This window comes from Anomaloglossus baeobatrachus, chromosome 12, assembly GCF_048569485.1.
Source record: "Anomaloglossus baeobatrachus isolate aAnoBae1 chromosome 12, aAnoBae1.hap1, whole genome shotgun sequence".
Taxonomy (NCBI): Eukaryota; Metazoa; Chordata; class Amphibia; order Anura; family Aromobatidae; genus Anomaloglossus; species Anomaloglossus baeobatrachus.
Window position 1 is genome coordinate 51150309 of NC_134364.1, and position 17318 is coordinate 51167626.

General features: G+C 47.1%; 2 protein-coding genes across 2 annotated transcripts in view; both read right to left on the minus strand.

Annotated features, from left to right (window-relative positions):
- Window positions 1–8481, minus strand: part of LGALS3 (galectin 3) — a 32311-nt gene extending 23830 nt beyond the window's left edge. Inside the window, exon 1 of the mRNA XM_075329873.1 lies at window positions 8394–8481. The gene's annotated coding sequence lies outside the window, so the exon portion shown is untranslated. The remainder of the gene's footprint in view (window positions 1–8393) is intronic.
- The window catches only part of LOC142257722 (synaptosomal-associated protein 23-like), a 285299-nt gene that overhangs the window by 2388 nt on the left and 265593 nt on the right, over window positions 1–17318 (minus strand). The window lies entirely within an intron of this gene.

Below are 17318 nucleotides of genomic sequence, written 5' to 3' on the forward strand. Positions count from 1 at the left end.
ATACCAACTTTTTTAACAGTGACAATAAATGTCATTGAGGTAGTATTGCACATAAAACAAATGTATAGAGGTTGTGTGCAGATGTCAGATCTATTTACATCTAAAAATACCAGGATTTGTTAACAGAAATAGAAAAAAGTCTTAGGGTACTTTCACACTTGCGTTTATTTCCTTCCGTTACAATCCGCCCTTTTGGAAAACAGCGGAATCCGTTAACGGATTCCGCTGTTTCCCATAGACTTGCAACGCTCCGTTGCTTCCGCCCAGCGGGAGGAACGCTGCATGTAATGTTATTTTGAGCAGCGGAATCCTCTGGATTCCACTGCGCATGCTCTTTTTTTTTTTTAAAATCAAACTTTATTTTGGCTCGCGGTGGTCGAACGTTCAGCTGAGCGACCAGCCACCGGCATGCCCGGCCGCCGGCAAGTGACAGCGCTCAGCTGAGCGCCCGCCCGCTGGCATGCCCGCCCTCCGGCATGCCCGGCCGCCGGCAAGTGACAGCGCTCAGCTGATCACCCGGCGGCCGGCTGCAGGGAGCGATCAGCTGATCACCCGGCGGTCGGCTGCAGGGAGCGATCAACTGATCACCCGGCGGTCGGCTGCAGGGAGCGATCAACTGATCACCCGGCGGTCGGCTGCAGGGAGCGATCAGCTGATCACCCGGCGGTCGGCTGCAGGGAGCGATCAGCTGATCACCCGGCGGCCGGCTACTGGGAGCGATCAGCTGATCGTTTACAATAGTCTGCCGCTGGTAAAACTGTAAAAAAAAATCAAAACGAATTGCGTTGTTTTGCAGCATCCGTTGCGCCACTATATGCAACACATCCGTTGCATCCGTTACACAACGCAATGCAACGGATACCGTTCAACGCAAGTGTGAAAGTACCCTTAACTGCGAGAATTGTGACACCACAACGCCACAGACACATGCTAATAGAGGCTAATGAATATGTTGTATGTAGTCACCAAACTAGTAAAAAAATGTCAATTGTGGTCACAAAAAAAAAAATAACACACACACACACGCACAGACACTCACACACGCACAGACGCACAGACACACACACACACACACACACAGACACACACAGACACACACACACACACAGACACACACAGACACACACAGACACACACAGACACACACAGACACACACAGACACACACAGACACACACAGACACACACAGACACACACAGACACACACAGACACACACAGACACACACAGACACACACAGACACACACAGACACACACAGACACACACAGACACACACAGACACACACAGACACACACAGACACACACAGACACACACAGACACACACAGACACACACAGACACACACAGACACACACAGACACACACAGACACACACGCACAGACACACACAGACACACACAGACACACACGCACAGACACACACACACACACGCACAGACACACACACACACACGCACAGACACACACACACACACGCACAGACACACACACACACACGCACAGACACACACACACACACGCACAGACACACACACACACACGCACAGACACACACACACACACGCACAGACACACACACACACGCACAGACACACACACACACGCACAGACACACACACACACGCACAGACACACACACACATGCACAGACACACACACACATGCACAGACACACACACACATGCACAGACACACACACACATGCACAGACACACACACACATGCACAGACACACACACACATGCACAGACACACACACACATGCACAGACACACACACACATGCACAGACACACACACACATGCACAGACACACACACACATGCACAGACACACACACACATGCACAGACACACAGACACATGCACAGACACACAGACACACGCACAGACACACAGACACACGCACAGACACACAGACACACGCACAGACACACACACAGACACACACACGCACAGACACACACACGCACAGACACACACACGCACAGACACACACACGCACAGACACACACACGCACAGACACACACACGCACAGACACACACACGCACAGACACACACACGCACAGACACACACACGCACAGACACACACACGCACAGACACACACACGCACAGACACACACACGCACAGACACACACACGCACAGACACACACACGCACAGACACACACGCACAGACACACACGCACAGACACACGCACAGACACACACGCACAGACACACACGCACAGACACACACGCACAGACACACACGCACAGACACACACGCACAGACACACACGCACAGACACACACGCACAGACACACACGCACAGACACACACGCACAGACACACACGCACAGACACACACGCACAGACACACACGCACAGACACACACGCACAGACACACACGCACAGACACACACGCACAGACACACACGCACAGACACACACGCACAGACACACACGCACAGACACGCACAGACACTCACACACACACACGCACAGACACTCACACACACACACGCACAGACACTCACACACACACATGCACAGACACTCACACACACACATGCACAGACACTCACACACACACATGCACAGACACTCACACACACACATGCACAGACACTCACACACACACATGCACAGACACACACACATGCACAGACACACACACACACATGCACAGACACTCACACACACACATGCACAGACACTCACACACACACATGCACAGACACTCACACACACACATGCACAGACACACACACACACACATGCACAGACACACACACACACACATGCACAGACACACACACACACATGCACAGACACACACACACACATGCACAGACACACACACACACATGCACAGACACACACACACACACATATGCACAGACACACACACACATGCACAGACACACACACACACATGCACAGACACTCACACACACATGCACAGACACTCACACACACATGCACAGACACTCACACACACATGCACAGACACTCACACACACATGCACAGACACTCACACGCACAGACACACACACACACACACGCACAGACACTCACACACACACACGCACAGACACACACACACACATGCACAGACACTCACACACACACATGCACAGACACTCACACACACACATGCACAGACACTCACACACACACATGCACAGACACTCACACACACACATGCACAGACACTCACACACACACATGCACAGACACTCACACACACACACACACACGCACAGACACAGCAGCTTCTACTAAACATTGAAGGAATGGAGACATGGCTTATTATCAATGATTTTCTCTTTTTTATGCCAAAAAGAAAACCTTACATTTGAACTTAAATGAACATTTCAGGGGTCATCTGTTCTGTGCACACACTGGACACTAAGTAACGCTATACAATGATTGAAGCTGTATACACTTCTTTACATATGTTTGGTCTAAAATACTATTACTTAGCCAAGAACTGGTCAGGTCTTTACTGTAGTGGTCCTGAACCCTGACTAATATCTAGAGAAGATGATCATTGTTATCAGCAAACAAGCTGAGCCCTCTCCTCCTACACATTACCATATGTGCCAGCCGAGGTCAGAAAACTTAACCCTAGCACATCATTCCCTGGTACTTGTGCCCACTGAACTAAGGAAGAACCACTATGTGTGTATAGCTTTAAGTGTCAGCTCCTGCCCAGAGCTTGTGTTTACTTTACTCTTCTCCTTATCTCCTGCTTCCCCCTGAAGCAGAGAAAAAAAAAAAAAAAGCGGCTCTTTATGGCTCGTTCACTTTGATGATTCGGCTCATATCGTTCACTTCAAAGAGCCGGCTCAAAGAATCGGCTCGTTCGCGAACGACACATCACTAAAACACAACACAAGAGTCAAGTACAAGTGCAGAGTAGTCTAGAGGAGGTGTAGAGCAGTCGAGTTCACGGGCAGTGCTGTGTCCAGGCCTGCCAGGAGACTACCAGGTGGCTGGGTCGGAGCCCAGTCGCCATTGGCAAGGAGGCAGACTGTGGAGGCCGCCTGCGGGAGCTGGGATTACAGCTGGTGGAACCGTAGGGACCGGGGTCGGGCGATATCCCGCCGGTACCGAACCGGGGAACCGATTGGAAACTGGAGCACCAGGAGGGGTACTCCGACCCAGACAAAGCCCCAAACCGACAGGGCCGAGTCAAATCAACTGATTGGGGACTGGACTTAAGGACCTATCCCACACAAGCCCCGTTAGAAGACAAACAGCCCAACCATACAGGGTAGAGCCACCGCCAAGGCATAGAGACCCAAAGGGCCAGCGTCTGCGGGCAAACGGGCTCCTATGGCATATACAAGTCGGGGAGCGGACTACCGGTGTCTAGGCATAGGAGTCACACATTTACACACAGAGGTGCCGGAGAAAGGCGGAAACCACCAACCTATTCTGGGAGAAGCTGCAGCCGGCTGCGGGCCACGTTCATCACTGTTTGGTTTACCAGAGACTACAGTGTATTGTGTCAGAGTGAGTACACCAGTGCCTTCGGGCCACGCACCGCACCAGCGCCCAGCACGCATCTCCCGCTCCCCCGCCTCAGCAGCTCCCTCGGGTCCCCAGGACCATCGCTCCCCTACCCACGGAGGGGTCAACATCAAGCTGCGCAACGCCGTCCCCGGGAGGCCTAGTTAACGGCAGCGGTGGTGTCCATCTATTCACCGCAACCCGTGGGTGGCGTCACAAACTCATACCCCAAATCAAACCACCGCGGCCCCCGGCCGTGGCACTCCTCACTCAAGTCCCCGCGTGTAGCGCCAACTCCCTTGCAGAGCGACGTGACCCCCGGGTCCGTGATAGGCTCGAGCCACCACCCGTAGTACGAGCACGGATCCGACTGGCTCGGCAGTCGCAGCCGAGTCCGCGGGGTGGTACAGGAGCCCATAGCAAAAGGGTCTGGAAAGTGAACCTGCCAGGTGCAATATGCATCCAGTACCACGAGCATTTCTGGGTGCATATGTGCCGCCCCTGCAGCGGACCGAACCTCTCGGATCCGGGGGTGGTTATCCATGGCTCGAGGGTCTCCAGACTCAGGTGCTGGGGGCCACACTCAAATGTGAAAGGGAATATTTACAGGGGAGGTATAGTTCGTGACGCCACCCGTGGTGTGCGGTAATTGGGAGTACCGCCACTGCCATTGGGAGTAGCCAGGGTGATGGAGTGGGGCAGCAAGGTGTCGTCGCCTTCCACGGATAGGGAAAGGCTCCGGGACTCTGGATGGCACCGTGGAATGCAGGGGGACACGCAAGCTTGCTGGCCGCAGGGGTTAACTGTGTATTCATTCAACCAATAACCAGACGCCGACAACCGGGTAAACCAAGTCTCTGTCTGCTGTTGCCTCTTATGGGGAGCTTGTCTGGTTGTCTGGGTCCCGTCCCCTGGAGTACTGCCTGGTGGTCTGTAACCTGCTTCCTGGCACCAAGTATTAGATTGTCCGTAGTGGCCCGGTAACTTGGAGCTATCCGTGGCCCCACTCCCCACTGTGGCTAAGTGAGGGAGCCTGCTCTCAGGAGTACACACTTGGGATTTCAGTGGGCTGCTGGTTAAGAAACCCCTATCCCCCTCGTTGCGCTAGTGCCCCCGATCTCTGAGCTGGATGGGAACAGTCCATAAAGGCCCTGTCCTCCGCAGGTTAATTGCCGGGTCGCCTGAAGCTTCTCCCCGACCTAGGGTCCGTGTACCCCGACGTGCCTTTGATCCTGGACTGGTGATAGCACCAGGCTGCTGGCCATCCTCCTCGACAGGTTCCTGGCACCTGGCCACAATCCCCTGCGACCGGGGGTCTGACTCCTCTAGGCCCAGACCACCGTCTGCGACCTAGTTTTCCTCTCCCCTGGGAGCTACAACTCCCAGCTTCCTCAGACCTCCTCACTGCTCGAGGGCTACCACTCGACTGAAGTTAACACCTCCCACCTCCCTGCCTGACCCCTAGGTGGGCGGCCGTATTCCTGCTTAAGCAGCCCACTGGTGTGCCTGACAGGTGTGGTGCAAAGTGTATCTAGGATTTGTGAACGCTGGTGGAAGCAGTACTGCAGGTTGGGTTCCCAGAACCAAGAGGGTTGGATACTGCACTGGAAGGGCAGTTTGTACAGTACCCTGTGACGACCCGAATAGGCCAGGGCGTCACATATCTCTAATCCCTGAGTAACCGTGCCTGTATACACTAGCATCAATAAAGAGATCTATAAAAAAAAAAGTATTTCTAAAGATCTTTTACCATATGATGAGGACAGGGACTAGTCCCAAGGGTGTTACTTCCCTTGGCTGGCCAGCCCACATAGCATAGTAGCACACCCCTGTGGGTGTACTAACATGCTAATGAATGCGCAGCGACGCGCACATAGCTCACTGTTCATGGCGGCCGGCAGAGGACGGATACGCCCTGCACATGATCCGGAGTCCTCATCTCTTCCGGTCATGCGCACTATACCTCACTGAAGCCGGGAAGCTTACACCCGGCATCAGTTTAGTGCGTATGATCGGAAGTGCTGGGGACTCGGGATCATGCCCAGTGTGCATCCATCCTCCGCCAGCCGCCATGAAGCGTGAGGTATGTGCGGCGTCGCTGCGCATGCATTAGCATGTTAGTACGCCCACAGGTGCTTGCTACCATGCTATGTGAGCTGGCTACCTACGGGAACTCACACCCTTGGGACTAGTCCCCGCACTCATTAGCATATAGTAAACGATCTTTAGAAATACTTTTTTCTAAAGATCTCTATCTATGCTAGTGTATACAGGGACGGTTAGGCAGGGATCAATATAAACCCAGGACTGCTCGTGGTCCTGGGTGCACATTGCACCTGACAGGTTCCCTTTAACTGATTGCTGTAGATCTTCCATTTGAAACTACAAATGCAAGAAAAAAAAATAAACAGAAGTCTAACTAGCAATCAGTTAACGGATTCGTTTTTCCATAGACTCCAATGTTAAAAAAAAAAAAAAGCAGATCCTGCAAAAGAATCATTTTTTTCAAAATGGACAGGAAAGTTTTGTCTGCACAACTTTTTGCCAACGGACCCGCTCTAACGGATGATTACTAGATGTGTGACATCAGCCTAAGACTTGCAAGCATAAAAGTGCTTGCTGTCAGGGAACACACATGGAGTGGACTTTTGTACAGCATTTCTGCAGCAGAATCCATGTGTGTTACATGCAAGTCTTGTGGATCTGTCCCCCTTTCTATAGCACGGATTGGGGCACTGCATAAAGCTGTAAATTAAAGGCCCCTTTACACACTGAGACTTTCTAGCGATCCCACCAGCGATCTTGACCTGGCCGGGATCTCTGGAAAGTCTCTAACAGTCGCTGGTGAGCTGTCAAACAGGCAGATCTGGCCAATGACGCAGCAGCAATACGGACCTGCAGAACGACCTCGCTGGAACGCTAGCACGCCTATGGGCTGGGTCGCTAACGATGTCGTTGTAACGGTGTCAAACACACTGATACATGCTGCACAGCGGGAAACAAAGGATCAAAGAATGGTCCTGAACGACTTGTAGCGATCAGCGACCTCACAGCGGGGGCCAGGCCGCTGATGCATGTCACACACTGCAATGTCGCTGGGGAGGTCGCTATTACGTCACAAAACCGGTGACATTACAGCGATATCGCTAGCGATGTTGCAGTGTGTAAAGGGGCCTTAAGACAGCAAAAAAGAAAAATCTCGCCAAATATGTGACGTGTGAACCTACCCTCCAGTATAATACAGGAGATTATCTTTGGAGATATTTAGAAGTCTCACATCATGCCCTTAAAAACTGTAAAAGGCTTGTATTAATTATCTGCATGTGTTCATGTATAGTAATGGACTACATAACTATTCAGGTTTGTGCCCAAACAGTCACATCTCCTATTCCGTCACAGAAAGGCCAGACCCTTACTTACCCCCCCCTTTAAAATTTCTTTGTGGATTAATAGGTCGTGTGTCACGCGAGGGTCCCTTTTGGTGCTTAGCTGCATACAACTAGGAAGTACCCTACACAAAATCACTACCTACGGAGAAGTGGTCACCATAAGCCAAGCTTCCTTCCCCACAGGCCAGACTTCTACAGGGACCCTCTCTATACCCCCTGGCAGACACAGGCAGAAGAGGCCTCTGTGCAAGAACAGTAGATGGGTCCTTTGCAGTCTATAGCTCATCAGAACGCAGCCATTTGTGCTTTCCCTTGCAGCTTCAGGAGGTGGAAGCAGCCCCCCTACCTCTTGGGCAGCAGCACAAGTTGCACCAAAGGCATTTCCGCCCCTTGCAATATACATTTGCCAACTTTTCCTCCAATTTCAATTTAATTATACAAATAGAATACATAGTAAAACTGACTGCAGTCATAGAGAACAAGCAAAGTATACTCACGGATGGCTGTCAGCAGGAAGCACAAGCAGGTCAGCGCAGGCGAGGCAGCAGCAAGTACACTGATATAAAGAGGGCTTTGATTGTGGAAAGGGGAGGTGGTGCACGCCCAGCAATGCCACACCTATTCAGGAACATCTACCAAAACTTTACACACCCAAAATGTCAATACCAGGCACCGCTTCTGCTACAAGCTGACATTTTTACATTCTTCTAGTGGGAGGATACATATTTTAAGGAAGAATATGTTTTATTCCGTGCAATTCATAGAACCTCCTCCCTCACTTAAAGGGATACAAAGCCAAAAGTATCAGATGTAGAATTTCCACTGCATATCAATGATATCAATTCTCTCCTGTCACAGCCAGATATTATTATTATTAATAATAATATTATTATTTATTATATTAGTATAAAGTAGTGTTTTATATAGTAGTATAAAGTAGTGCTTTATATAGTAGGATAAAGTAGTGTTTTATATAGTAGTATAAAGTAGTGTTTTATATAGTAGTATAAAGTAGTGTTTTATATAGTAGTATAAAGTAGTGTTTTATATAGTAGTATAAAGTAGTGTTTTATATAGTTGTATAAAGTAGTGTTTTATATAGTAGTATAAAGTAGTGTTTTATATAGTAGTATAAAGTAGTGTTTTATATAGTAGTATAAAGTAGTGTTTTATATAGTAGTATAAAGTAGTGTTTTATATAGTAGTATAAAGTAGTGTTTTATATAGTAGTATAAAGTAGTGTTTTATATAGTAGTATAAAGTAGTGATTTATATAGTAGTATAAAGTAGTGTTTTATATAGTAGTATAAAGTAGTGTTTTATATAGTAGTATAAAGTAGTGTTTTATATAGTAGTATAAAGTAGTGTTTTATATAGTAGTATAAAGTAGTGTTTTATATAGTAGTATAAAGTAGTGTTTTATATAGTTGTATAAAGTAGTGTTTTATATAGTTTTATAAAGTAGTGTTTTATATAGTAGTATAAAGTAGTGTTTTATATAGTAGTATAAAGTAGTGTTTTATATAGTAGTATAAAGTAGTGTTTTATATAGTAGTATAAAGTAGTGATTTATATAGTAGTATAAAGTAGTGATTTATATAGTAGTATAAAGTAGTGATTTATATAGAAGTATAAAGTAGTGTTTTATATAGTAGTATAAAGTAATGTTTTATATAGTAGTATAAAGTAGTGATTTATATAGTAGTATAAAGTAGTGATTTATATAGTAGTATAAAGTAGTGATTTATATAGAAGTATAAAGTAGTGTTTTATATAGTAGTATAAAGTAGTGTTTTATATAGTAGTATAAAGTAGTGATTTATATAGTAGTATAAAGTAGTGTTTTATATAGTAGTATAAAGTAGTGATTTATATAGTAGTATAAAGTAGTGATTTATATAGTAGTATAAAGTAGTGATTTATATAGAAGTATAAAGTAGTGTTTTATATAGTAGTATAAAGTAGTGATTTATATAGTAGTATAAAGTAGTGATTTATATAGTAGTATAAAGTAGTGTTTTATATAGTAGTATAAAGTAGTGTTTTATATAGTAGTATAAAGTAGTGTTTTATATAGTAGTATAAAGTAGTGTTTTATATAGTAGTATAAAGTAGTGTTTTATATAGTTGTATAAAGTAGTGTTTTATATAGTTGTATAAAGTAGTGTTTTATATAGTAGTATAAAGTAGTGTTTTATATAGTAGTATAAAGTAGTGTTTTATATAGTAGTATAAAGTAGTGTTTTATATAGTAGTATAAAGTAGTGTTTTATATAGTAGTATAAAGTAGTGTTTTATATAGTAGTATAAAGTAGTGATTTATATAGTAGTATAAAGTAGTGTTTTATATAGTAGTATAAAGTAGTGTTTTATATAGTAGTATAAAGTAGTGTTTTATATAGTAGTATAAAGTAGTGATTTATATAGTAGTATAAAGTAGTGTTTTATATAGTAGTATAAAGTAGTGTTTTATATAGTAGTATAAAGTAGTGTTTTATATAGTAGTATAAAGTAGTGATTTATATAGTAGTATAAAGTAGTGTTTTATATAGTAGTATAAAGTAGTGATTTATATAGTAGTATAAAGTAGTGATTTATATAGTAGTATAAAGTAATGTTTTATATAGAAGTATAAAGTAGTGTTTTATATAGTAGTATAAAGTAGTGATTTATATAGTAGTATAAAGTAGTGATTTATATAGAAGTATAAAGTAGTGTTTTATATAGTAGTATAAAGTAATGTTTTATATAGTAGTATAAAGTAATGTTTTATATAGTAGTATAAAGTAGTGCTTTTATTGTTTGTTTTGTTTTTTTGTTTGTGTTTTGTGAAAACAGACAAGAAGGTCAGAAAAATATCTGCTCTCGTGATCCGCGCTTTTCAGGAAGGGGTCATTATGTAAGAGTGGTGGGCTGTGGATGTCACGTTCCTACCCCTGAAGACACCAATCACATAATTGTGTTGTACTGCAGTGTGAATAATGTCTTGTGTGTTTTGTAAATATTGTGTTGTGTGAATTGTATTGTGATGTAGAGTGTACTAATGTATAAGTGATACGTGAGGTATAATGTAATGTAGTATAAGAAGTGTAATGATAAGGTAGGATGTTTAGTAAGGAAAGTGCTGGACTACAGGACCAGAAGTAGATAAGTGTTGGGACTAGTCCACCCTGGGAGAGGTTAGCTGAAAGAGAAAGTGAGTACTTGGTTCAGTATTCAATGTTCGTACCAAACACAACTTTACAAAAAAAAACAGAACACAAAAACAGAGATCAGATGCTATACATATGCAAACCATTTGCGGGAGCATAGCGGTGCTCGGGTACTCTCCGTGCTCAGCCCAGTGCGAGCCGCTTGCATTGTTTAATTGGCTCGCACTGGCGGTAACAACAGCGTAATCGGATGTAATGTGCACCAGGCAAGAAGAAAAAAATGGGAAAACCCCATCTAACTACTCCTGGAATTGATCTGTTTATGGCTGGCTGTATGTGGGTGAAGACCTGAACTGCCCAATTACTGACTTCCATTGGGATTCAGGTCAAGTCCTGGTCCCAAACTGAACTTTATCTAAGGCTAGCTTCACATTAGCGTTCATCTGCCGGTCAGTAGAAAAACTGAAAGCGCATGTTGCCAATGGACTTGCGGTAACATGCGTTTGCATCCGTTTGGATGCGACATTGTCTGGATCCTGTGAGATGCAGTTTTCTACCATGTTTCCAAAATGCAACATGCAGCGTTTTTTCCGATGGACATAAAACTACAGCTCACCGGATCCTGTACATTGCAGCACTAGCTTCAATGTTTTTCAATGGGCGACGGATCTAGTTTTCACATTTGCGGTAGTATGCAGCTGGAAGGATACTTTTTGCCGTACAAAACATAGCCTGAAGCATTCTCATTCTCTTCTCATTGTCTTCTATTCTCTTCTCATTCTCTTCTCATTGTCTTCTATTTTCTTCTCATTCTCTTCTCTCTCTCCGCACAAACACCGGCACTACGGCCCCCAGCATCACCGCACACGCAGGCACTACCGCACACACACAGGGACTACCTCAGTGACGTCCCCGCTGTCAGCGCGACTCCCTTCAGTTGCTGCATGGATCTCCCGGGAGCGGCGGTGTTTTACTGCCTCTCCTGTCAGCTTCATGTAGCAGAGCTGATAGCGTCGCGGGACCTCTGTGGATTACATCGGACCTGGAGGTGTATTTGGGGATTTTTAATAAAATGGTGAAAGAGGTTGTTTTTTTTTGTCTTTTATTCCAAATAAAGTATTTTTTCAGGTGTATGTGTTTATTTTCACTTACAGGTTAATCATTGGGGGTGTCTCATAGACACCTGCCATGATTAACCCCTTATTACCTCGATTGCCACTGCACCAGGGCAATTCGGGATGAGCCGGGTAGAGTCCTGGGACTGTTGCATATAATGGTTGCGGCAATTCCGGACGGCTGCTGGCTGACATTTTTAAGCTGGGGGGCTACCCATAACGTGGAGCTTCCCATCCTGAGAATACCAGCCTTCAGCCGTGTGGCTTTACCCTGGCTGGTATAAAAATTGATAGGGGACCGCACGTTGTTTTTTTTATAATTATTTATTTATTTATTTTACTGCAAGATATAGCCCCGCCCACTGGGGGCTGTGATTGGTTGCAGTGAGACAGCTGTCACAGCATGGTGGCGTGTCTGACTACAACCAATCATAGGCGCCGGTGGGCGGGGAAAGCAGTGTATACGAGATTGAATAATGGGCGGCCGGCATTTTTAAATCAGGAGAAGCCGCCAGAAGAGTGTCACAGCCGTGCAGCGCCACGCAGGTGATCAGTGAGTGGGTGAGAGTGAGTGAATGAGTCAGTGACACTCACTCACACACACACACACTCACTCTCACACTCAAAGGGTGCCTTACACACTGCAACATCGCTAGCGATCTCGTTAGCGATGTGACACGCCAGATCACAGATGCGATCTGTCGAGATCGCACATAGGTCGGTTTAATAGCGCCGGTCACATGTGCGACCTCGGCAGATCGCTTCTGCGATCTGGCGTGTCACATCTCTAATGAGATCGCTAGCGATGTCGCAGCGTGTAAAGCACCTGAGTGTGAGAATGAGTGTGAGTGTGTGTGAGTGAGTGTCACTGACTCATTCACTCACTCTCACCCACTCACCGATCACCTGCGCGGCGCTGCACAGCTGTGACACTCTTCTGGCGGCTTCTCCTGATTTAAAAATGCCAGCCGCCCATTATTTAATCTCGTATTCACTGTTTTCCCCGCCCACCGGCGCCTATGATTGGTTGCAGTCAGACACGCCACCACGCTGAGTGACAGCTGTCTCACTGCAACCAATCACAGCCCCCGGTGGGCGGGGCTATATCTTACAGTAAAATAAATAAATAAATAATTATAAAAAAAAGACGTGCGGCCCTCCCAATTTTTATACCAGCCAGGGTAATGCCACACGGCTGAAGGCTGGTATTCTCAGGATGGGGAGCTCCACGTTATGGGGAACCCCCAGCCTAAAAATATTAGCCAGCAGCCGCCCGGAATTGCCGCATCCATTATATGCGACAGTCCCGGGACTCTACCCGGCTCATCCCGAATTGCCCTGGTGCGGTGGCAATCGAGGTAATAAGGAGTTAATCATGGCAGGCGTCTACCCGAGATACCTTCCATGATTAACCTATAAGTTAAAGAAAATAAAGACATACACCCAAAAATCCTTTATTTGAAATAAATGACAAAAAAAACAACCCTCTTTCACCACTTTATTCAAGTCCCCAAATACCCCTCCTGGTCCGACGTAATCCACATAGGTCCCACGTCGCATCCAGATCTGCTTGATCAGAAGCTAACAGAGAGCGGTCACAGACCACGACCGCTCTCTGTGAGCTCCCCGCAGCAACTGAAGTGAGTCGCGCTGTCAGCGGTGACATCACTCAGGTTACCCGCGGCCACAGATCTCAGGTGGAGAACTTCAGCTGTGGCCGCGGGTAACCTCAGTGACAGCACCGCTGATAGCGCACATCACTTCAGTCACTCAGGGGAAACCTTCACCGGTGACCGAAAATCAGCCCATGACACACAGGCAGAGCCGTGGGATGACAATGAAGTCGGGTGAAGTTCATCTGACTTCATTCTGATCCCGCGGCTCTGTCTGTGTCTGCTGTCAGCGGTCATGTAGCAGACCTTAATGGCAGATGACATAGATTCTGAGAATAAAAACGGATCCGTCAAAACTAAGCAAAAAAACAGCACCCAAACGCATGCAAACGCAAGTGATCGCTCTGTTTTTATGCTGGATCCGGTAGACGGATCCAGTTAAAAAACGTTCAGGTCACTTGCGGTGGCATGCGTTCTTCTTCAAAAAATAAGGATCCAGTGACATGCAGTTTGCATTTTTTTGCCTTAAGGCTAAAAAACGTTGATGTGAAGCTAGCCTAAGACCCCCTTCACACGCACGTGTCTCCTGTACGTGCTAATTCCGTGCCCGCATGTACCAGAGACACGGGCAAATACGTAAACCCATTAAAATCAATGGGTTTATGTGCACGCACGTGTGCAGCCATTGGCCCGTGGCTCCGTGTGGAGCAGACGTGAACCCGTGTGCTCCACGCGGATGCATGTCCGTTTTTCTCCGGCAGCATGGGTGTCACGCGGCCCGCACACGTACCACATGGATATAGTGTGGATGCGGTCCCGTGTGACACGCGCCGGAGAAAACTCACGTCTTAGAGAAAAAAATAACAAATCTTTACTCACCTTCTCCTGCCCTCCTGTCTCTGCCGCTGATGTCACTTGCTGCCGACCGCCGCTCATTATGCTCATTTAATATTCACTTCACTGTGGCGGAAGCGGCAGCAGCGGGGAGTCGGCAGGGCTGGAGACCGAAGATCAGCACCACGGACAGCGACGCCAAGGACAGGTGAGTTGAAAGTTCTCGCTCTCCGTGTGTTATCACGGATAACACACGGAGAACACATGTAGTGCCATAAGCACGGCACAGGGAGGGGAAAATGCACCTTTGACACGTCCATGAAACACGTGCATGATTTTCACGGACGTGTGAAGGGGGCCTAAAAACTGGCTGAACCTCTCGAACTGAACTTCCACAGGACTGCTCATCTCTACTAATAAACAAATGTGACGGACCTGTAATCTAAGGGCCATTTCACATCTCTGGTAATTTGCCGGAAACCGGACCCGGCACACATGCAGTACAGTTACATTCATTTACAGTAGAAGCGCGACACCTGCGGTTGTGTATGAAGCACACAACCGCATGGTGTTGCGCTTCCACTGTAAATGAATGTACTGTACTGCATGTGTGCCGGATCCAGCTTCCAGCAAAATACCGGAGATGTTAAACAGCCCAAAGAAAAAGACTGATTCTACCTTTCTAAAGTGAACAGGTTGCAAACTGAACATGAAACATACTAACAACTTTTTTTAAACCCAAAGAGAGGCATTAGTTTGGAAGTGAGCCAACAAAAAGAGGTCTTGCGGTTGACTGTTGGGCTCACATAAAACTGGCCATTTTTGTGTGCTAATTATCTCAATTTTTGCATGTTTTTCATTGCAGTAATGCATGTCTATATTCCCATATTTATTGTTGCACATGTCTTAGCACTGTAGTGTGCAATTGTCTTCTTTTTGTGACGGATGTGTAGTCAGTTGGTCGTGGAGGTTTCATACAGTGGGTGGTTTGTGTCAACGAAAGAAAGACAAACGGGAAAATAGCGTGAACCTCGAGTCTGGACGGAGAGACAGCGATGTAACTAAAGACCGATCCTCAAATAGAGTGGCCTTAACCGATAGAAGCCAGAGGACTGAACCCTAGCAGCCATGCCTCTTGAACTGTCAAGGTCCTGGGTGAGTTCTACTGGTGGAGGACTCAAGTGACCAGGCCCCTTACCGTCAAGGTATCGAGTTCACCTCAACTGGCGTGTGGACTTAGTCCACCAACTGAGCAGTTTCTCGCTAGACATACAGGAGTGCAAAGCTTTACTCCGGTCATTATGGGACCCCTAAAGAGACAGGATGTGGACTACAGAAAGGAAGGTAACCATCACAGTGTATATAATAACACTAGACTGGGTTGCACTGGGACTCACCAGCGCAGTAAGATCTAACGCAACCCAGAGGGAAGTTGAACTGTGTCTGATAATGCTAAGTAAAAAACTGTAATGTTGTGGAAGATATATACCCGCTATCTGGAATATGAAGTTGTGACAGAGAATGAATCATACAGTTAAGAGTTTTTGTCTAAAGTGAACTGCTGGTCTCCTTGTGAGCGTGAGTCATCATCCGGTCCTGGCCAGACTACACCAGCGGCAGTATGCAGCCTTCATGGGTTACCAGCCAACATGGTAAAAGTCCACACACCCTGCCAGGATCAGCTCTTAGGCCGGCTTCACACTTGCGATTAACTCACACAAGTGCAATGCGAGAAATTCTCGCATTGCACTCGGACCAATGCTAATCAATGAGGCAGCTCCGATCTGCTATTTTTTTCTCAGTCCAAACCGGACTGAGAAAAAAATCGCAGCATGCTGCGTTTTGGTGGGTTTCACGCACGAGTCACTCCAATGAAAGTCAATGGGTGCGTAAAAAAAAATGGATGTCACACGGACGGCACACACACCATCCTAGTGACATCCGTTTTTATAAATACATTTATCGCATGTGTGTCGCCCTGGACAAGCCAGGGGCCACAGAGAACAACACCACAACACCCCAAACTCCCACCAGGCACACCAAGGTCAGACACAAAACCCTTGTTGCCCTCCTCCAGGGGCTGATGTCCACACCAGGGGGTGGGCCAGGCGGTTGGTCCCGCCCACCGAGGAGTTCACAGTCCTGGAGGCGGGAAAGCAGACAGTCTAGTTTGGACAGTGACAGAGGAAAGTGTAGTAGCAGAGCAACTGACTGACAGCGTCCGGGTGTGTGGCCCGGGCGAGATAGCAAGGTTGGCAGACGGTGGTGACTGTCTGCAGGAGTGGCCGATTGGAGTCTACCGTAAGGACCGTGGACGGGTAGTGGCCCGGCGGTACCGGACCGGTACACAAAGAGAAGCCAGCACCAGTGGCAGGGGCTTTTCGGACCCCGGCAAGGCTAGGAGTTGCCGTGAATTTGCCGAATCCGTTAGTGAAGGGGACCTCCTGGGTTTCCAAACAGTCAAGTCCCGACAGAAGGCAACAGTCCAACCGAGTGAGGGAGACACCGCCACCGCCAAGGCAACCGTTTGGCTCCTCCGGCCCATATCCAAGCCGGGGAGCGGGTTACCGGTGGGAACCCATTGGAACCGTACAAACTACTTAGGTGCAGGGAAAGGCAGCCACCACCAACCTGCCGGGAGAAACAACACTGCAGCCGTCTGTGGGACCCGTCCATCCAGCCGTGTGTTTTACCGAGAACTGTGTCCT